This window comes from Artibeus jamaicensis, unplaced genomic scaffold, assembly GCF_021234435.1.
Source record: "Artibeus jamaicensis isolate MK-2021 breed Jamaican fruit bat unplaced genomic scaffold, CSHL_Jam_final contig_76, whole genome shotgun sequence".
Taxonomy (NCBI): domain Eukaryota; kingdom Metazoa; phylum Chordata; class Mammalia; order Chiroptera; family Phyllostomidae; genus Artibeus; species Artibeus jamaicensis.
This window is the reverse complement of record NW_026521954.1, coordinates 26,641,302-26,663,996: the sequence shown is the minus strand read 5'-3', so window position 1 is coordinate 26,663,996 and position 22,695 is coordinate 26,641,302. Positions and strand designations below refer to the sequence as shown.

Here is a 22,695-nt window from a genome sequence, read left to right as displayed (position 1 = left end):
CGTGGTGGCTGGGCTTTATCGGAAGGGGGGTGACCGGCCTCCCTGCGCGTCTGCGCTGACGTCCAAGCAGAGACCCCAACAGCTCAGCTGACAGGAGCCCTGAGAAGCGCCCTCCCCCCTCACAGGGCAGAGCTGGCTCAGTGACTTTCCCTGGGTGCAGGCTGGTGACAACAGGACGCATGCTAGAGCCCACCCTCCGAAGTGGCAGGTTCCATGGCCACAGGTCAGGCCCGGGGCACGGGGTGGCAGAGCTTAGAGCTCCCCACCGCACGCACAGTTGGATCGCACGCTACATTGGCCAGCGGCTGGTTCCTGGAGACTGTGGGCTTCAGGTGCTTACCACGCATGCTGTCTGGAGCAGTGGGGTGTGCGAGGCTCAGAGCTCGGAGCCACCAGTACAGGAAGTGGCCAGTACAGCCAGGGGCAGGAAGAGTGTGGGTCCTGAGTAGGCCAGGGGTGGGGGGATGGCGGCACCCACATGGCCCAGGTCCAGCCCCGACCCATCCCTCACTTCCTGCCATGGAGTCCCTCAGGCTTCCGTCCCTGGCACGGCCATTTGGGCTGTTTGTGTGTGAAACCAGCTGGGGGTCAGGCTGGTAGGGACCCCAGGGTCATCTAATCCTCGCAGCACTTATGTTGGGAAAAGGTATTTACTGTGTAAAACCCAAACCCACTCCCCCCTGGAGAAGGCCTTTTGGGCTTCTCTCCCCCGACCCAGGCATGTTGTGGGGTGGGCGGGGGTGGTTTGCTGGAGAAGGGGAGGGGATGAAGTGTCCCTGGGAGGCTGAGGGCTGCTGTGGGGATGAGGGCCATCTGCTTCCAGGAAGTCAGTGTAGCACTGTCTGCAGACGTTTCCTGTAAAGCCCACCTGGGCCCAGGCCCGGTGCAGTCGCCCTGGAGTCTGGGGCACCGGGAGCTTCCAGAGCCCTGCCCTGTGTCTGGAAAACCGCCAGTGCTTGTCCCTGCAGCTGCGGCGCTCAGCCTTCGCTCTGGGACCGGGGAGGCTCCACACTGTGGCTGCAGCTTTTCTTCCTGGAACTCTTTAAAACGGGGACTTGGATCAGAGAAGCAGGTTCCGCCCAGTAACCGGGCCCTCTGTGCTGGCGATGTGAGGCAGATTAGGACGCCGAGGCCTTTGGCTAACGCACGGCTGCTTTGCAGACAGCCGAGTGTGTGAAACATATTGGAAGACACCTGAGTTGGAAGGTTCAGAGGTTCTGGGACTGGGAGCCGTGTGATAGGTGCTTCTGAGGCCTGCGGCTGCCCAGGGCCCACCCCAGGGCCTGGCATGCCTCCCTCTGCCTGGGCCCTGGGCCTGCCTCTTTGTGAACTGCCCCTGGGATCAGGGCCTCAGTTGAAGGAGCGTGTGCATTGGGGGTGGTCGATGAGTCCCAGGCATGGTCCTCTACCACGAAGCGGGGGCCAGAGCGGCCCCACTCCCTCCTGAGGCCTGCCATGAGTGTTCTGTTCTTCATTTGGGGTTGGAGGGTGTGTGTCACTCAGTAAGCACTTCTCAAGGCACTAAACTGGTTCCATGAAACAGTTTGCTTGGAGAAGCCACTGCTATTAGTTCCATTTTACAGGTGAGAAGCTGAGGCCAAGGCCTGGATTCAAGTCCCAGCTCTGCCACTTACTGCCATGTGGTCTCCTTTCATCCTCCTCTGTCTCCTCCCAGACCCTGGCTCCTGCCTGGCTCTCCACCAGCCTCTGGCAGTTCCTGTCTGATGTCTAGTTAGTCTGTCTCCCAGGGTCCCAGGTGTGTTCCCACCCAGCTGAGGGACCGACCACAGCCCTGTGGGGGAAGCCAAAGTGACTTGCCTCCATCTTTGGGGATGAGCCAGCAGAAGCCCCGGGACCCGTGTCTTGTCTGCCTGCTCCCACTTCTCACAGACCTGAAAACAGGCTCCGAGAGGTCCCTGGCTGGCCCAGATCACTGTGCTGAGATGCGGTCCGTTCCTGGGCTCGAGGAGAGGCCCCCAGACGCTTTGGGAAGCTTCTCCCAGCCCAGGACATGATTTTCCTTCTGCAGTTGATCAGAAATCATGCAATGAAACTCGATACCCCCTGTTATTAGATTATTATTATTATTATAAAAATATGTTTTCAATGGCCCCGGCTGGTGTAGCTCAGTGGATTGAGTGTGAGCCTGTGAACCAGACAATCGCGGTTCAATTCCTAGTCAGGGCACATGCCTGGGTTGCAGGCCAGTTCCCTGCAGGCCAATTCCCAGCAGGGGACACACAAAAGGCAACCATACATTGATGTTTCTCTCCCTGTCTCCTTCCCTTCCCCTCTAAAGATAAAGAAATAAAATATCTTTTTAAAAAAAAGATGTTTTTAGAACCAGAAGAGGCCTCACAAAATGTCTGTAGTTGCTCCCTGACCCTACCCCTACTCTGGGTCACGCTGCATGGATGCCCCCTGCTGGCCCAAGAAGGAGCTTGCTGCCCCCCAGGTGGGGTGGGTGGCTCTGACCAGCCCCTGGGAAGAAAAGACCTGGGTCTGGGTCCAGGGGCTTCTTGCCCAGAGCCCTCTGGGATTGGTCTCTGGTGGGGAGACCTAGAGGGTCCAAGGCACACAAGGAATAAGGGGCAAAGCTGGCACTTGAACAAGTCTGTGTCTCTAGAGGGGGCGGTGAGGGGCAGGCCACAGCCCATCTCTGGCTGTGAGGAGTCTTCCAGCAGCATGGAGTCCTCTGAGGGCAGCTCCCCCACACACATCCAGCGCTGTCTCTGTGCCTGCAGGTCCTGCCCCTCCACCCAGAAAAGACTGCCTGATGGGTGTGCGAGGAACCGCTGTGGCACAGGGAGTCCCCAAGAACACAGGCACTGAGGTGCAGGTGCTCGTGACAATGGCAGGGGACGTGGGGGCTGGACCACCTGCCTCTGCACCTGTGTGAACTCTGTCCTGGGGCTGCCGTGTCCATATTGTGTTGTATCTGCCTGACTTCATGTCTTGGTCATCCCGCAGACCAAGCAATGGCCGTTTTGGCCTCGGTCACTTTTCACGTCCCATAGAAACATCCCATTTGTACCAGGGCCCAGGAGCAAGCCAGAGTAACTTTTTGAGTTACTTGGATCTGTGGCTTCCTAGTTTCCATCATATTTGGAAAAAAAACCCCAAACCTCAGCTATGATGTCTTCCTCCCACCCCTGCCTTCCTGCTCAGGGACTCGGATCACACCCACGTCAGGCCCCTGGGAGCTTCTGCTCACTCTCTTCTAGGCCCTTTTCTCTCCCGCTTCACTTGGTTTCTTCTCCGTAGCTTCTAGTTCACTTTTTTCTCCTGATGCGTCTAATCTGATGTTCATCCCATCTGCTGTCCTTTTCACCTTCAGAAGTTTGATTTGGTCTTTAAAAACTTTTTGGACAAATTTTTAGCCCTGGCTGGTGTGACTCAGCAGGTTGAGTGCTGGCCTGTGACCCCAAAGGTTGTGGGTTCGATTTCTGGTCAGGGCACATGCCTAGGCTGCAGACCAGGTCCCCAGCTGAGAGTGTTCCAGAGGCAACCCGTGGAAGTTTCCCTCTCAAGTTGATGTTTCCCTCTCTTTCACCCTCCCTCCCCCCCGTCTCTAGAGATGAATGAATAATATCTCAAAAATTTTTTCAACTACAGTTCACATACAGTATTAGGTAAGTTTCAGGTGTAAACAAAGTGATTAGACATTTGTATAACTTTTGAAGTGATCGCCCTGGTAAGTCTTGCACCATGTGCCACCACGCACAGTTACGACAGCATTCTGCAGTTGTTCCCTGCACGACGGTTCGCTTGGTTGTCTTCTGCCACTCCTGCCTCCCTTCGGTCAGTCAGCACGCCCTCACTGACCCTCCTGGTGGGCCAGGACCTGTTGCTGGGTGCCGGGAGACTGATGTGAGTGAGGCCGAGTTGCGGGGTCTTGTCCAGGAGACGGGCGGAACCAGACGTCACCGTTAGGCACGGACAATACCTCTGACCCTCCTGTGGCTAAAGCCAAAGAAGTCCCTGCCGGTCAGGGAGGCTTGGGTTCCTCCCTGTTTGCCACTGCCCAGCGCAGGACCTCATTCACTTTCCGTGGGTATAAAGTGAACAAAAATCCCATCTTCCCGGGCCTTTGGGGGGTTGAGATGGCACAACAGGAAGGGCAGAGTGGGGTAAGGTGCTGGTCTGGTCTCTAGGCTAGCCTCCAGGGTCATGGGCAGGTGACCTGGCCTGGCCAATTCCCGGGTCGAGAGGGCAACTGAGGCTCGTTCATCCAGCGTCTGCAGGACCGGCTCGGGCCCCTGGCTGCAGCCCCGCCTGTGCAGCCTTATCAGGCTCCACAGGCCTCGCTGTGCTGGCCACACCCTGGAGGTCCGCCTGGCGACGCGCCCGCCTGCTGGGGCTTTGGACCCAGGCCAGCCCAGGGCCGAGCACTCCGAATAGGGGTTCGTCTGCTGGAGGAGCGGGCGAGGCGGGCAGGGAGAGAGGTCCGGCTCCGGCCCTAGCAAACGGGATCGGCTGAGCATACCGAGAACTGGGCCCGCTGAAGGCCTCCGCCACAGTCTGCAGGCGACAACGACCCAGGGGAGGCGGCTCCGGGTGAGCGGGCGCCGCGGGCACAGCCCACCCGGCCTTCTTTAGCAACCAGGCCTGTGGAACATAGCCCGCTGTCCGCACGATACGTTCAGACGACCTGCGGCGCCAGACCCACAGCTGTCCGCGGGGAGGGCGGAGTCACGCGGAGTCCGGTCCCCCCCCAGCTCGGGCGGCAGCCCCGCCCTTCGCCGTCCAGGCCCCGCCCCAAATATTGTAACAGCCAATAGTAGAACGTGTTGCTTGGCGGTGAGACTCGAGCCGGACCTATGGAGTGGCGCGTTGTAGGCTTGCAGAGCTGCAGGCCGCACCCAACTTCAGCGGCTAGGGCAGCGCGGAGGACTGAAGGGGCGGAGAGGCCGGGCGGGCGGGAGGTGCGGACCTGGGGAGCGGGGCGGACAGGGGGCGGAGCCCGAGGCCGAGCTGGGGCTGGAGGCGACGGGCGGCGGTCGCACTCGGACTTGGGAATCCTGCTCGCTGCCCGCGTTTCGCCGGTGAGGTGAGGCCTGCGCGCAGCGGTGGTGGCAGTGGGCGCGGGGCTCCAGTCCGGGCCGCGGGGCCTGCAGCCCGCGGAGCCGGCGGGGTCGCTGGCGGGGCTGCGGGGCCCGCCCTGGGAAGGGGCCGCGGCCCGTCCGCCTGGACTCTGTACGGGAGCCCACGCCCTGCGAGCTTTTCGGCACGCTGGCCCCTGTGAGGACGCCGGGGTTCTCGCGGGGGCCGGGGGACCGTGAGGGGAGGCGGCTCCGGCTCTCACGCTCGGCCCGCGCGGTGCTGGCGAGCACCCCTCCGGGCACAGATGCAGACCGTCGCGGCCTCCGCATCCTGCCAGGCGGCCCCATTTTTACAACGACGGCTTCTGCGGAAAGGGAGAAGCCGGCCCTGCCGCGGACGGCCGTGGGCTGTCCGGGAACTTTGAGGTCTTGGCCACCTTCGCCCCTTTTCCCGTTTCTGGGAGGTGCCAGGGGGCCTCTGCCTCCAGCACTTTTATTCCTGCTCTCGTAGTGCATGGTCTAGAGCTGGGCGGGCGGTTTGTGTTCCCTTCGAGCGTGCCACCTCGGAGTCAAAAGATTGGCTGATCTGGAAGTGCTGGTGGTGCGACCACGTAAGTTTCCGCCTAAACGGCCCGGAGCCCTGGCCAGAGCCCCGAGGACCGAACGCACAGCTGGTGGCTGTGTACAAAGCTGGCAGGCTTACGCAGATTTTTAATTTTTACTTTCTGCGTGTGAAAATGTTTTGAAATCGCAGTGGGGATAGGAAGCAGGCTGCTGCAAGGTCCCCTCGGCCTCCCTGAGAGCATCGTCGGTCCCAGCGAGGACGAGGCGGATCGCCAGGAGGTCCACCCCGCCCGGACGTGGAGGGCGGGCCGGGCCGTCCAGTGGATGGCTGTGACTGGGGGTTGGCAAAAGCCGGGCAAATGCCAGCAATGTGTGCGTTATTTCTTAAAGCCCCAAACCTTGATCTACCCCTTCGGTTCTATGGGGAGAACTAGCGCAGCAGAGTTGTTTTTGAGGAAGTGAGGGTTTCGGCAGTCAGCACTGCTCTGCGCCGTCTTGATGTGGTTTGCAGCAGTAGGACGGTGTGATTTGTTCGCTCGCTCCGTGGTCCGGGAGCTCACTGAGCGCCGAGCCTCTGAAAGCTGCTCCGCCGCCCAGACGTGGGCTCGTTTTCTTTGGAAAAAGGAATTCACGGGGCTGGCCATTTTCTCCTTTAACTCTAGACGTTATCGGATACTGATTAGATTTTGTTTGGTGTTTTGTTCCACTGACTGTACTGCAAAAGCTGTTTCTTTAGATGATTGTTAGTTTCTTTATTTTTTATTTTAATTTTTTAAAAATATATTTTATTGATTATGCACTTACAGTTGTTCTATTCCCCCCTTCATTCCCCTCCACTCTGCACACCCCTCCCCCACCATTCCCCCTTTAGTTTATGACCGTGTCTCAAGTCCTTTAGATTGTATATTTCCCCTACTAGTCTTGCCCTCCCCCCCTATTTTCTACCTACCGTCTATGCTACTTATTCTCTGTACCTTCTCCCCCCTTCTCCATCTCCCACTCCCCTGTTGCTAACCCTCCATATGATCTTCATTTCTATGGTTTGCTCCTGATCTAGCTGTCCTCTTAGTTTGCTTTTGTTTTAGGTGTGGTTGTTAATAACTGTGAGTTTGCTGTCCTTTCACTGTTCATCTTTTTTTTTTTTTAAAGATTTTATTTCTTTATCTTTAGAGGGGAAGGGAAGGAGAGAGGGAGAGAAACATCAATGTATGGTTGCCTTTCATGCATCCCCTGCTGGGAACTGGCCTGCAGGGAACCGGCCTGCAACCCAGACATGTGCCCTGACTGGGAATCGAACCTGGATCGGGTGGTTCGCAGGCCCACAGTGTTCATCTTTTTTATCTTCTTTTTCTTAGATAAGTCCCTTTAACATTTCATATAATAAGGGCTTGATGATGATGAACTCCTTAAATTTGATCTTATCTGAGAAGCACTTTATCTGCCCTTCCATTCTAAATGAAAGCTCTGCTGGATAGAGCAATCTTGGTTGTAGGTCTTTGGATTTCATGACTTGGATTTTTATTTCAAGCAGTCATTGTATTGAATCAGAAAAGTAAATACTGATATGCTTTAAAACAAACTTAAACTAAAAAAGCCAAATACTTAATGCTAAAGTTTTATGGTCTCCGTTATTTAATCGTATGACAGTTTTTAAAAAATTTTATTGAATTTTCCATTACTATTTACTCCCTTACAACCCCTGCCCCCTGCCATCACCACCCTGTTTTCAGGCCAGTGAGTCCTTTTTCTTTTTTGTTCGATCCCCTCACTCCCCCTCCCCCAGCTGTCAGCCTCTCTCCACCTCTATTTTGCTCTTTGGATCACTTTGTGCATTAGATTCCACATGTGAGTGAGATCCTGTGGCACTTGTCTTTCTACAACTGGCTTATTTCATGTAGCACAATGTTTTCCAGGTCCATCCATGCTGTCGCAAAGGGTAAGATTTTCTTCTTTTTTATGACCGAGTAGTATTCCATTGTGTAACCGTCCCATAGTTGTTTTATCTACTCACCCGCTGATGGGCACTTGGGCTGCTTCCAGATCTTGGTGATTGTAAATAACACTGCAGTGAACACAGAGGTGCTTATGTTCTTTCAAATTAGCATCTTCGGTTCCATCAGATATGTTCCCAGAAGTAGAATCACTGGGTCAAAAGGCAGATCCATTTTTAATTTTGAGGTATCTCAAAATTAATTTAATTTTTTGAGGTATGTCCTTACTGCTTTCCACAGTGGCTGCGCCAGTCTGCATTCCCACCAACAGTGCCCTAGGGCCCCCTTTCCTCCCCGTTCTCCTGAACACTTGTTGTCTGTTGACCTGTTGATGCTGGAGTTCTCACAGGGGTGAGGTGATCTCATTGTGGTTTCAGTTTGCATTTCTCTCCTGATGAGTGACTTGAGCACCTTTTCATATGTATATGGGCCATCTCTATGTCCTCTTTGGAGAAGTGTCTATTCAGGTCCTTTGTCCATTTTTTAATTGGATTGTTTGTTTTTTTCAAACAATGCATTTGGGAGTTTTATAAGTTCTTTATAAATTTTGGATATTAACCCCTTATCAGATGTATCGGAGAAAATGGTCTCCCAGTCAGTGGGTTGTCTTTTTGCTTATTGATGGTTTCTGACAGTTAATTTTAAAAACACATTTTTATTCTAGGAAACTGAGAGTTTAAGTTGACTTTATGTTTTTGTACCTGTGTAATTTATGTCTCACACCCATGAAGTATATATAGTATTGATTATAAGCCCCTCTACCCTCATCCAGTTTCAATAGTCAACTCACAGCTCAGTTGTTGTATCTGTAGCCTGAAGCCCAAATGTCATTTGATTTTGACTATTAAATATTTCGCTGTGTTTATCTACATTCATCTTTTTAAGAAGATGAGTGGAAACACCACCATCACAAAGTTCCGTATTACCTTCAAATACCCACCCAATGTTAAAGTCTTCTCGATTATCTCAAATTTTTTAACAGTTTGAGTCAAGACCCAAGTACTGTTCATACATTGTGACTTGTTTTAGCCTATAGGTCCCCATCTGTCTTTTGTTCTCTCTTGGAATTTATTTGTTGCTGAAACTTGGTGATTTGTCCTGTGGAGTTATACATGGTCTGGATTTTTTTCTGTATTATGGTTTACACAGAATTTACTGTAAGTTTAATGTAGTTACATCTAAAGGTATAATCGGATTCAGGGTTGATTTTATTTCTGGTAAGAAGACTTCATAGGCGAATAGGCAGATAAGGGTTAATAGTCTTCTTGCTAGCAGCCCTTGATGCTCAGACTTAGAGTCATTATTTCATTAGGCATTGAAATGTGGATGTTTTAATTCTGTAATTTCATTTATTAGCTGGAATGCTTCTATAAGGAGACATTTCTCCTCCATACTTTTATTACCTTAAATTATGGTTCTTTTGGGAAAGGCAGGATAAATACTTAATTTCTTTCCATTATCTACTAGGTTAAAAAAATGAGCTGGCATCCTCTAGAAGTAGCCAGTGAATTGTGTGTATGTGTTTGTGTCATTGGGCACTCAAAGGTTTAAGCATATTGATATGGTTCAGTCCATTTTAGATGGTACCCTTATTGATTCTCAGGTTATCCCATTTTTGTCCAGTAGGAATCTGTTCATATTGGTGCCTAAGTCCTTTTTTTCTTTATTGTAAAATAATAATGATCGTGTTTAATAATGGCTCCTATAACATTTAGATACAACGCCAAGTCTCTGGTTGCTCTTCTTTCTGGTGTGACCGACAGCCGCAGGCTCCTCTGGGACATTTCGAGTCCCAGCCCTGTGCTCGTCCATTTCTCCGAATGGAAAGTCATGTTCAGTCACCCCAGTCTGGGCCCTGGGGTTGGTCGTTCATTCTCACCAGGTTGATCATTGTTTCCCAGTCTTTTCAGATCAAGGGTTACTGGTACTTCCAGTTGTGAAGCTGGAAGACAGAGTTCTATTTAACCTTCTTGATCTTACACCTGTATCTTTTTTTCTTCTAAGACAAATGTTCTGATTGTGATTACTCAGTGTTTTACCCCAAACTGTGCACACCTCAGTGTCAGGAGGACAATACAAACACCACTACCGGTGACCAATAAAAACTGCGTAGGGCTTTTGCATATTTATTAGGAATATGCAGTCAAAATACTGCGTTTGAAGTCACTTAGAATCGTTGCTCCGTGATTTTGCCACACTACTGGTTCTTCTGTTTTTTATTTTGCTTTCATGTTTAGGGCTTGCTGTTTAAAAATTTAATTTTGTTTTGTGATTATGTAAAATATGAAAAGACTTTTAAAAGCAAACATATAAAATAAAGTATTTTTTAAGAAGTCTTGCTTCTTTATTTTCTGCCCCTACCCGCAACCACCAATCTGTTCTCTATTTCTGTGAGTTCAGTTTTTGTTTGTTTTTCTGTTTTACAATTCCACATATCAGTGAGATCATTTGTCTTCCTCTCACTTATTTCTCCTAGCATAGTGCCTTGAAGTTTCACCCATGTTGCAAATGGCAGCATTTCCATTTTTATGGCTGAATAATCTGTTCCATTGTATGTCTGCACCACGTTTTCTTTACCCACACGTCCATCGTGGACACTTGGGTTTCTTCTGAGTTTCGGCTGCTGTACGTAATGCCTCTGTGAACATGGGGTGCGTGTATCTTTTGGAGGTAGCGTTTTCATTTTCTTTGGATAAATACCCAGAATGAAGTTGCTGGGCCATGTGGTAGAGCTGTTTTTATTTTTTGAGTAATTTCGTACTGTTTCCCTAGTGGTTACACCCATTTGCATTCCCACCAACTGTGCACAAGGATTACAAGGGTTCCCTTTCTCAGCAGCCTCCCTCACACTTACGTCTTCATATTTTATTAACAGCTCTTCGGATAGGTGCGAGGTGGCATCTCACTGTGGCTTCGATTTTCCCAGATGATCAGTGATGCTGAGCACCTTTTGTGCTCCTGTTGGCCATCTGTGTCTCCTTTGGAAAAATGTTTATTCAGATCCTCTGCCCATTTTTTCATGGTTTGTTTTTTTGCTGCTGAGTTTTTAATATATTTTGGATATTAACCCCTTAAAAGATATATAACTTGCAGATATTTTCTCCCATTTGGTAGGATATATAATCTTAATTTCATGGTTACATTCATACTTCCTCTTGATTAGATAGATAGCAGCATGCCATATGTGTTTGCCCAGCATGCTTAAAAATTTTTTTTTATTGTGGTAAAACACATGAAATTTAACCGTTTTTAAGTCTACAGTTCAGTGGTATTAAACACATTCACATTGCTGTGCGACCATCGCCACCTTCTGTCTCCATCAGCCAGCCATCCTTCCCCTGCACCCTTTCTTGCACAGCGGGAGCTCTGTAGCCATTCAGCAGTGACTCCCCACTCTCGTCACCTCCCAGCCCTCGGCAACCCCAGTTCTGCCTTCCGTCTCTCTGGTTCTGACTGAGTAACTCACGAGTGCAGGGCTGCAACATGTGTCCTTTTGTGACCAGCTTCTCTCACTTCGCGTCTGCGCTGTGACCTGGGTCAGGATTCTCATCCGTTGTAATGTGGAATAACATTCCGTTGTCTGGGCGGACCCCGTTTGCTTGCTTGCTTCCATGTTTCAGCTGCTGTGAACAATGCTGCTGCAGACAAGGACTATACACATCTCTCTGAGACCCCACTTCAAATTCTTTCGGTCTACACACAGGTAGAATGGCTGGATCATGTGGTATCGTGGGGTTCGAGTTTTGAGTCATTACCACACTGTTTTCCACAGTGGCGGTGCCATCGTACATGCCCACAGAGAGAGCACAGGGCTCCCAGTTTCCTCACGCCCTTGCTGACACTCGTTTGCTGTGTTTCTGAGAGTAGCTACAGGAGCCACCTAATGGGTGTGAGGTGGTGTCTTGTAGTTTCGACCTGCATTTCACTAACCCCTAGGTGCCTTTCCCACCATGTGTAATACAGACAGACGTCTCTTCCTTTCTTTCCATTGCATCGTTCTTTATTCCAGAAGATAGGAAAGAACACTCACCATAAAAATCTTGTCCATTAGTGGCACTTTTTTCTTATTCTAAGACTTGGTGAGAGTTCCCTGGCACATTTTAAGTGATCAGAGTGGGAGGAGATGCTCCCACAGGTGTGACGTCATACCTGGAAAGGCCGTTCTGAGGGGCGGACTGGAGCCACATCTCTTACGGGGCAGTTCACAGCTCCCAGGGCCAAACACCTCCGTGTTACATTTTTCCTTTTTTCTTTTTTAAAAGATTTTATTTCTTTATCTTTAGAGGGGAAGGGAAGGAGAGGGGGAGAGAAACATCAATGTAGGGTTGCCTCTTGTGCGTCCCCTGCTGGGAACTGGCCTGCAACCCAGGCATGTGCCCTGACTGGGAATCAAACCGTGATCCTTTAGTTCGCAGGCCCACGCTCAATCCACTGAGCTACTCTAGCCAGGGCTACACTTTTCCTTTTATAAGCAGCTGCCATTTCAGCCTCTCAACTACAGTGTACAGTTTGGGTTGGTTTCAGAAATGCTATTTTTGAGATAAAATCATCTAATTTATATTGACAGTAAGTTTGTTATTATTAATCAAATTGTTAACATCACATTTTAGTAATCTTTTTTCTGTTTTACTCATTGTTCTCTCACTCATCTGCATATTTACTGAACTCTGAGTGTTTAAGCCTTCAAGTTCAAAGTATTGGCCCTGTAGATCTGAGTGTGAAACTCAGTGCCTGTGGCTGTTCTCATCGATGCTGTCTGGCCGACATTCACTTTGTCAGTTCTGCCTTTAGAAAACATCCTGAACCAGCCCTGATGGTCTACCTCCACTCATGCGAAGAGTCCCGGCAGCCATGACACCTCCCTCGGACAGTCGCAGCTGCCTCCAGCTGGCCTTCCTGCATCCTGTCCTTCCCCCTCCTCTCCACCCGTCAGCTGGGCGATCACTGGGTGATCACCGCAAAATACAAATCAGGTCACATTCTGCTAAAACCCTTCACTGACTGATAAAGCGGTTGCCTCCAGGGAGCTCTGGCTGTTGGATTGGAGTGGGAGGGAGACTTACTTTCTACCGTATGACCTTGTATACCTTTCAGATTTTGATTCATGGAACTGGATTACATGCTCAGACTAAAATGAGTACCGTAATTTTACAAACAAACCCCCAAACCCCATGGCTTCCCATTCTACTTAGAACAAAACCCCAAACTTCCTGTGATTTACAGCTTCCCTTTCCACCACTCTTTGGCTTGCTCACGAGTGCTGCACTCACAGTGGTCTTCCTGGAGCCCGCCTGCCTCGGGGCCCTTCTGCAATGCTCTGCGGGGCCAGCTCCTCCGCGCCTCTTAGGCCTCTGCTCAGCTGTCCCTGAGAGAGGCCTCCCTGACCTCCCTGTCACAGCAGGCTCCCTCTCGCTCCCTCACTCAGACGCCTCCTCTGCCCCTCAGTCTAGTGACTGCCTGACCTGTTCACACGCGTCCTCTCTTCCACAATAGCAGTGCTCCGTAGAGGCCGAGGCTGCACTCCTGCACCGCTGCAGCTGGCCCTCTGGGTTCTTGCTAGAGTGCATGACGCGACTAGATCCCGTCACTTCCCCCAGGAGAGCTTTTCAGTGACTCTCCTGAACAGGAAAACCCTGAGTGCCTGAACCAGGCTTTCCGGCTCGGCGCAGCGTCTCCAGCTTTATCTCATACAGTACCTTAGTTTTGCTTCCCACTGTGTTCCGAGCACATAGCCTGGCACACAGTAGGTTCCCAATAAATGTTTGTGGAATGAGTGAATTACTTAAAAGCAGTCTTTTTAAGTCTTAGTGAAATTGTCACACTCTTGGGAAAGTGATAGCTAAACACATAAGCCTTCAAAGAAGGCTACAGAAAGGGGGTAGAATGTAGATTTATCTTCGAAAGCTGGGTACGGAGGGGAAAGGTGAAAATGTCATTTTGTGAGGGAGAAATGAAAGTTTCTTTTTTTTTTTTTTAAGAATTTATTTATTTATCTTTAGAGAGGAAGAGGAAGGAGAGAGGGAGAGAAACATCCATGTATGGTTGCCTCTCGTGCGTCCCCTGCTGGGAACTGGCCTGCAACCCAGGCATGTGCCCTGACTGGGAATCGAACCGCGATTGTCTGGTTCGCAGGCCCGCGCTCAATCCACTGAGCTACACCAGCCAGGAAAGTTTCTTTTTTAACTAAAATTTTTTGCCGTTTTATTTTAAGGCAGTGGCTTAAACGTACATGCGTAGGGAGTCTGTCTACCTAGACTCACTGAACCGCAACCTTGGGTCAGGTGATGAAGAACTCCTGTTTTATGGCTTTGTTCCTAGAACAGTGGACCCAGGACCGCCATTCTGTGAAGGTGGGGTTACTGTCCACGCTGGGTGCATGTGTCAAGGTTTAAGTGCCTCGGGACTTTCCTTTAAGATTTGTCCCTCTCTCTGTTTAAATAATTGTTAAAAGTAACGAAGTGCTTTTAATTGGCAATGTAGAATTTCTAAAATTCAGTTTATAAACTTGAATTTCCATCTTTTTAATTAAATAGTTACTAAATAGTATCTTTCTTCTTGTCTTTTCAAGTATGATTTTTCAGATTAAAAAAAGAGAGAGACTTTAGGTGATTGTCAAGGTGATACAGTCAGGAGGCGTTACAGCTGGGATTGAAACCAGGGGTGTCTAAATCCAGAGCAAAGCCCTTGACCGCAGGGCTGTGCTCGTTCTTCCCTGTGCTGCTGAGCCCTGACTCCTCAGACCCCTGGCGGGAGCTGCTGCTCCTGGTCTTCCCGGGGAGGGTGGGAGCTGTCCTTTGTGTACGGCAGTAGTTCCCAAGCCTGGCACAGTACCTGCACAGAACAGGCCCTTAAGAAATATCTGTTGCATTAGTGATCTTGAGTTAATTTTTTTAAAGCTTAGTTACGAGAAGTAGTGTTCATGGCAAATTATAAAAGGTGATGTAGCCCATCTACTCTCCTTAAGCGGGCCCTGGCAGACTTTCTGTAAAGGACAGGTGTCAGTATTGCGGGCTTTGAGGGCTGTATGTCCCTGTTGCAACTGCCCAGTTCTGCTGCGGCTGCACCAAGCAGCCTAGATGGTTTGCAAATGAATGAGCATGACTTCCAGTAAGATGGTGTTTATGGGTGTTGAAATTGGAGAAGGTTTTCTTGTCTGCCACTTACTATTATTAATGTTTCATTTATTATTCTTTTGTTTAACCTTTAATAACCAAACTTAGCTTGTGGTCCTTGTAAAAACAGGCAGTGGATTGGGTTTGGGGAGGCTATCATTTTCCAGTTTCTGCCCAAAGGGTCCAAATTTTATCATTAGATCGAATTAGACATCTGCCTCCTGGACTAAACTTTGTCTGCCAGTGGGCTTACTTTGGTTGCGCCATGGTGAGTCTGCAGTAAGGAGCTACGTGGAAGAATTACTGTTCTGAAACATGGCATTGCATTGTATCGGTTGTAGGGCAGTTGCTGGGCCTTGATCTTTACACAAACAAATAAAGACCATTCTTCCTTTTCATTAAGAAACCCGCTTTGCTTCTCTTTGAGTAGAATGAAATTTTAATGCTTCCTTTAGTGTAATATATTTCAGTTGTGGTGTACTAGAAAGAGCTACTTGGAGTCAGAAAGAGCAGGTACGCTGGCTGTGTAAGTTTCTTTGCCAGATTAACCTTGCGCAGCATTATGCCCGTTTCTGCTTTGTCCCCACCACTTCCTCCACCTCGCGTCTTGGGCTGGGTACTTCCCTTTTCGTGAGCTCCGTTTTCCTCAGTTATGCAGGAAGTATGGCAATACCTTCCTCATCTGCTTCAGAGTCCGTATGAAGATTACATGAAAAAGTTCTTTGTAAGTGACAGGTGCTGTTCAAGTGTATGATTTATTACCACGTATTTAGAATATACTTGGGGGCAGAAGAGGAGAGAGGAATCATTAGTAACAGTGCATTAACTTTTCCTAATGCACCCTCAGAAATTATTTATCTCTTGCCTTTTGGGTATAAAACGTGGTATTAGAAAAGCAGATGCTAAATATATTATGCCTAATCTAGCCAAATGATGCGGTAGTGTTTAAGACACTGAAATGCTCACAAGTCAGAGGTGCCATTGCTACAGAAGTTGGCTATACAGAATTACACATTCACGCCAGAAGACTTGACGCTCAGAACCTTGGGGCTAAAATGTAGTTTTTGCTTAAAGTTGTTTGCTGTCTTCTTGCTTGCATCATTTCCTACAAGAAATCTGCTGTCTTCCTTATCTCGTCTCTCTGTATAACATCTTCCCATGTTCAGGCTGCTTTGAGGATTTCCCCTATCACCGATTTGGAGCAGTTCTATTTTGATATACCTTTGTGTATAGTCGTTTCCTTCATGTTTCTTGCGCTCAGGTTCATGGAGCTTCTTTTTTGGATCTGTGGGTTTATGGTGTTCGTAAGAGTTGGGAAATTTGGGCCGTAACTCTTGGCACGTTTGTTTCTGGTCCTTCCCCGTGTCCTCTCCTTCGAGGACTCACACTCGCAGGCGTGTGGACGGCCGAAGTCACGCCCGGAGCCCCGGTGCTGTTTCCATTTTCTTGGCGGGTTTTATTTTGGGTGGTTTTTACTGCTGTACAGATTACTAACCTTCTGCAGTGTTTGATCCACCATTAATCTTGTTCAGCGTAGTCTTTCATTTCACACATCGTGACTTCATTTTTGGACATCAGTTTGGTGTTTTTTTTGTATCTGCCATCTCTGTACTTAAGATTTTCAACATGTGGTATTCAGTTGTACTAACTTTTAATGACCTTGTCCACTAATTTTAACTTCTCTTTCACTTCCGAATTGGTTTTGATTGATTTATCTCCTTAATGTGCATTGTATTTTTCTGCTTGTTTGCTTGTTGGGTTATATTTTACTAGTTTCCTGACACATTCGCAACAGCTTTAAGAGTTGTGATGTGGCGGAGATGGCAAATGGCAACATTTTCTTTTTACATAGACTCCTAACCTCCTTGAGAGTCTAAAATCACTAAAAAATCCCATTTACCTGTGTCTCCTACATGTCGTTTGTTCTCATTTCCCCCCACGCTTTGGCAGGTTGTTTTGGCAAGTAGAAGGGGGACGTCCTTTTTGAATTCCCTATCATCTAAGGTTTTAAAAACCGAATCTAAGATTTGGTTTGTAACAAATTAAATATACTAATACCTCCTTAGTTGGTTCAGTGCCTACCAGCTATCACACAGGTCCTTAAAATAGTTGAGAATCTCAACATAGCATAATATTAGACTTTAACAAAACTGTTTAATAGTTAACACTTGTTCTGATCTTCTCCATGCAGGAGACTTGAGTACGGGAAGGAATGAGGGGAGTAAGTATAATTCAGTTGGCCTTTGAGCTTTATTTATTTCAGAAACACCTTTTTAAACAGTTGTTATGACCAATATAAAATGTTGTTTTTTATATCTGTTGGGTTAAAAGTGTTGAGCATATTTTGACAGGGCTTTATATGAGTTTATGAAAAAGTGGTATTTTTGAATACAGCAGGACTAGAGTTTGTAGGACACTTAACTTTTGGCTGAACAGAATCTTGAGACTCTACTCTGCCAGGAGATGACAACAGTAATTTTAAAAGTTGCAGGCATATTTTCTATTCTATAGCTTTTATTAACTTGCGTTGCAGTTCCACCTCTTAATAAACATTTACTGAACACCTGGTATCTGCTGGGCACTGTTCTAGGCACAGTGGACAAGAACAAGGAATGAGACACATTCCCCCTCTCTTGGGGACTTTGATTCTAGAACGGGAAATAGGTAATAAAGAAATACTGCCGTAACGTCAGGTAGTAAGTAGTAACTGCTCTGAAGACCCAGGAGTCAAGGTAAGGGGGTAGAGAATGGTGGCAGCATGGGTCTGTTTTAGGTGGAGTGAGCTTGGCCTCCCTAGGCAGGTGACATTTGACCATAGGTCATCTGTGTGAGTCTGGGGGAAAGCATGTAGGCAGCGGAGGCACATCTCACTGCATGTGGTTTCTTGTTGCCCACCGGTGGCCGGGGCTGATGGGGGCAGGCCTGGGTGTCTGGGAAAGAAACCCGCGTGGCTGGGAGTTGGCTGGGGAAGCGGAGCAGGCCGCTTTTGCCTCAGGCTCTGCATACCTGCCTGGTGCCTGACACTGGCTAGCATAGGCATGGCACTGGTGGCTCATACAGTTTTCCATGGAGCTCATCTAATGACAGGAATATTGTTAGTGGTAGTAGTATCATAATTAAGTGAGCCTTAAGTTGCAGTGATAGCCGCAGGTAGTTTTTAGTGAGCACTGGGTGGGAAGTCCTGTTGTCGTCCCATTTTGCAGATGAGGAAGCCATGAGACAGGTTAAGAGCACATAGCCAGAATGGTGGTATGTACACGTACCATCCTCAAAAAGTCAGTTGTGAGTAATGATGCTCATCTTCTCCCCCTTAGTCCACCCTGGAGGCGCTCACTACCGTTCTCCCTGACCAGCTCAGGCAGTTCATTTTGCAGATACACTGTATCTTGATCACTGCTGTATTGATGCGCATTTATTTCCAGGTTTTCAGTGTTGTAACTGTTTTGGTCGGTTATATATGGAGATGCAACCATATATTGCATCTCCAGGTTTGGGCTCTATGAATCTATCTGTAAATATATTCCTGGAAGTACAGTTGCTTGCTCCACAGGTATTTTTACTTCTAGTGTTCAGAGGTGTGTCCAGTTACCCTCCTAAGAAGTTACACCAGTTTATACTCCCACCAGCTGTATGTTTCCTGTATGAGAAGGTGTTCACGTGTAACACAGGGGTAACGATAGTATCTGTCTTCACGGTTACACTGAGTGTTAAACAAATTAAATGTATTAAAGGCACCTAGTAAGCTGTCACTAAATGGCTGTTATCCAGGATAATTCTCATACTGTATAATATTAACTGTATTTCTGAATTGTAACTATTGTGGAGGTGGGGAAATTATATGGTTGACTATGGCAATATATGGCCCCCAATACTGTCCCAGATATCGAACACATTAGCTCTGAATCAAGGCCTTGGGAGAGCCAGAGGCCTGGGCACGTGGGGCTGATGTTGGGGGATGGAGCCGACAGGCACCTGCAGACTTCTGCTGGGACTGGGCTGCCCTCGGGGCAGGGCCCAAGAGGTGCCGACTCCATGCGTGTCTCCTAGCACCTTGGCATAGCAGCCTTCAGTGTTCCCATCACGTGGGAGGGACCTGTAGAGCACCCCTCCCTGAACACACCCTCTCGTTCTCGGACTCCGAAAGGCTTCGTTTAAACTTGCCTCATGGATCGACTCGTTGAGAATGATTTAGGGAGCTAGTTGCCTAAAAAATGGTTTTTCTTCTCTGCACGCTATTGCATGAAATTCCTTGCAGGGGAGACAAAGCGGTGTGGTGTTAGGGAGTGAACAGGATGCCCGGCATTGGGTGACAAAGTCACTTCACTGCTCCCAGCTCCGGTTTTCTCCATCCCAGAGTGAAGCAGCTGTAAGATGCAAAGGAGAGAATGTTGTGCACACGCTTTGAAAGTGTCGGTGCAGAAGGATGGCATACATCCACACAAAACTTGTACACAAGTGCTTTTTATCACTGGGAAGTAGGAACAGTCCAGATGTCCATCCACTGATGAATGGGCCAACAACGTGCAGTGTGTCCGTACAGTGGGACGTTACTTGGCAGTGATGAAGAATGAAGTAGTGACACGTCCCACACCTGGAGGACATTGGGAAACGTTGTGCTGAGTGGAAGGAGCCAGAAAAAGAGGCTGGGGTTGGGGGAAGGCGGTGGGGGAGAATGGACTTGTGTTTGGGGCTTCTTGGGTGTCGAAAACGTTATAAAAGTGAATGATGATGATGGTTGCGCATCCCTCTGAATACTGAAGACTTACTGCATCGTGTACTTTAAATGGGTGAATTTTATGATATGTGAATATGTGTCATTAAAGCTAAAAAATGCAAATGCATTGGGGTTTTTTTCTCACTGAACTGAGGCAGGTGTGATCTGTTGGTATCGTGCTGGGTATTAGGGGTATGGTCCCAGAATGCAAGTCCAGTTTGCTGCTCAAAATCTGTGGTCCTGGGTTAAGTTGGTGAAATTTTCTGAATTCCTTGTTCTCATCTATTGAAACAGCAACAGTAATAATGACGGTCTTGTCTGACTGCACACGTGGTGTGGGGCCACGGCGGGAGAGCTTTTGAGCACTCAGGGTGCCCAGGCTTGCTGGCAGCGTGTGTCTCCTCCCTCTCCTCCTCTTCCTCCTCCTCCCCCTCCCCCTCCCCCTCCTCCTCTAGCGTAGGACAAGGCGGAAGCAGGCGTTAGGCGGGAAGGGCAAAGGAAGGCCATAGAGAGCTCTGTTTACCAGCTACTCCCACTGCCTTTTTTTAAAAAAGAAATCCAAATCTCCATGCAGAGATAATTTTGTCTGTTACAGCTGTACATGTTTGCAGCTTAGCAAGAACTTTGTGGTGAAGCCGTTCTTTCAAGATCGTAAGAGTATTTTAGTTAACAGGCCTCGTTTCCTGGTGATACTGTATCATTAATGCAGGGTTAGACATGGTGCCCGAGTCCCTTTAGGACTGAGTGTCTGCTTCGGTGGGAAGGGATGTGACATTAATCTACCCGTCTCTAGGGGAACTAGATGACCCCACCATCCAGGTACTTGTCCTAGGCTCAGGTACTTGGACAGCATGAGCATGAGCACGAGCAGTGTCACCACCTTCCTCCCGAACCTGGGATGGTGACCAGCTCTGTTTTTCACTTAGGGTGTTGGGTCAGTTGTGCGGAAAGCTGGGAATTCCTTCAGGGCAGGGTTTCTTTTCTCGCTTTTAGGCAAGTGATGAGGGTATATATTTTTTTTGTCTCTAGTTTCCAAGTGACAATAATAGCATTTTAGAGACTTACGAATTCTTTGAACTTAATCAGAGGCCTTCAATTAGTCTGTCTCACAAGCTGCAGAGGCTCATGGCTGGCTCTTCAGGCCAGAGAGGACCGTCCTGAGGGATCCTGCAGGGGCTCTTTCAGGCTTCTCTGTGGGACGCGGTGGGTCCCTGAAGGAGCCGTTCAGTCACTGAGGCGGTGCTCGCCCCTCTCTTGCAGCGATCTCCTCCACCTCCGTTTCACGAAAGTCGGGCTAGCAGTTCTCCTTTAAAGTGTGTTTTTTCTTGGTGGGTCATTTCCATTTTGATTGCTACATATGCACTAGGGAATAGAATTTTCATGAAAATAGTGCAGACTTTGCCGAATACAACTATGAAGTTTGCTAGTACTTTTTCATTGAATGAGTTATGTTACTTCAGCTTTTGAAACCACTGGCTCCAGATTTCACTGTGCTGTTGAACAAAACTGACATCATCTTTATTCTCAGTAAAAATTAAGGCTGCAAGAATGGATGCATGAGTTACATCTTATGTCATGAACATTTTCTCCCCTGAAGGGCATATGGTTTGTATCTTAAACTCAGGTAATCAGAACAATTTGTAGCTATAATCTAAGCTATAATACAATCTTTAGAGTTGTTTAAGGTTAGAAATTATATATATTAAAACACAGTTGCGTGTGACTGCTAAATGGGTTGGAGTTTAGTTTTTTCCTGACCTCTAGAGAAAGGTCACTTACTCATTTTTTTAATGTGTTTAAGGCTATATGTTTTTCTAGAAGTGGGTTTTACTGAACCCAACAATTTTCAGTTGTAATATTTTCATTATGAAAGTATGTTGTGGTGTCTTCTTTGGCACATAAGTTTTTTAAAGTGTACTTTTAAATGTACAAAGATGTGGTTTAAGAAATATTTGTTATTGATTTATTTTAATTGTGTTGTGACAGAGTTAAACCAGAGAAATGGTTTAATATGCTTCTGATTCTCTGGAATTGGTTGAGATTTTCTTCATTTCCGTCCAGATCTGAGGTGCATATTTACAAATGTTACTTGTAGTCTAAAGAATATGCGTGCTTTAAGTTAATTGTTTTGGAAAGCAAGGAGGTGCAAGGCTCTTTATACTTTCAGTGATCTGATTTGTTAATTACATTGCGGTTATTTTGTATTTATTGTTGACTTCTTTGCCTACTGATAATTAAGCAATATTTTAATCTTGAATGATGGTAGGTTTGAGTTTCAGAAGTTTTCACTTTATATGTGTTGATAGCATTTTATTAGGCATATATGTTTTTATTTTTTGAAAATTATTTTTATTTTTAAATTTTTATTTGATTTGAAAGAGGGAGAGAGAGGAAGGGGGAGAGAGAGGTTTGTTGTTCTGCTTATCGATGCGTTCGCTGGTTCCTTGTTGAATGTGCCCTGACCGGGCTCAAGTCTGCAACCTTGGTATATCGGGACCACGTTCTAACCCTCTGAACTACCTGGCCAGGGGCATTTTTCATTTTCTTAACTTGTAGTGGCTTTCAGCCTAAGTAAATGCTTTTATTTTCCATGTTTTTTTCTCTTTTGGTTGATATTTGCTTGAATACCTGTCTTCATCTATTTATTTTCGAACAGAACAAGCTGTTCTTAAAATGTGGTGCCTTAGAACAGGAATTGTGCTTTCACAGTTCTGGGGGCCAGAAGCCCGGGAGCAGCGTCGGTGAGTCAGAACCCAGGCTTCAGCAGCGGCGCACTCCCCCCGGAGGTTCTAGAGGGGGCTGTTTCTCACCTCCCCAGCGTCTTACGGCTGCTGGCGTCTTCGTCTGTGGATGCCTTGCTCCACTTTCTGTGTCTTGGTCAAATTGCCCTCCTATCTGTGTAGTTAAGAGAGGGCAGTGGTGCCCTGCTGGTGTGGCACAGTAGATTACCAGCCTGCCAATCAAAGGGTCGCTGGTTCAATTCCCAGTCAGGGCACATGCCTGGGTTGTGGGTCAGGTCCCCGGTGGGGGGTGCATGAGAGGCAACCACACATCAATGTTTCTCTCCCTCTCTTCCTCTCTCCCTTCCCCTCTGTCTGGAAGTAAATAAATAAAATCTTTATTGAGAAAGAGAGATAGGGCAGTCCCTTCTGTCTTCTTTTTATGTAAGAAAACTGGTGGTGGCATTTGGGGCCCATGTAGGTAATCCAGGATGATCACACTGTCCGCACAGTCTTTGCCATGAAGAATGACACTTACAGATTCCAGGGGTC

At 48.0% G+C, this 22,695-nt stretch overlaps 1 protein-coding gene across 3 annotated transcripts in view; it reads left to right on the top strand.

The window, feature by feature from the left end:
• The first annotated feature begins 4,935 nt into the window (after window positions 1-4,935).
• Window positions 4,936-22,695, top strand: part of ADD1 (adducin 1) — an 80,534-nt gene continuing 62,774 nt past the window's right edge. The window contains exon 1 of one of the 3 annotated variants that reach the window (XM_053672392.1): window positions 4,936-5,045. The gene's annotated coding sequence lies outside the window, so the exon portion shown is untranslated. Of the gene's footprint in view, window positions 5,051-22,695 lie in introns of all 3 variants that reach the window. The other 2 variants (XM_053672391.1, XM_053672395.1) reach the window with 2 other exon arrangements.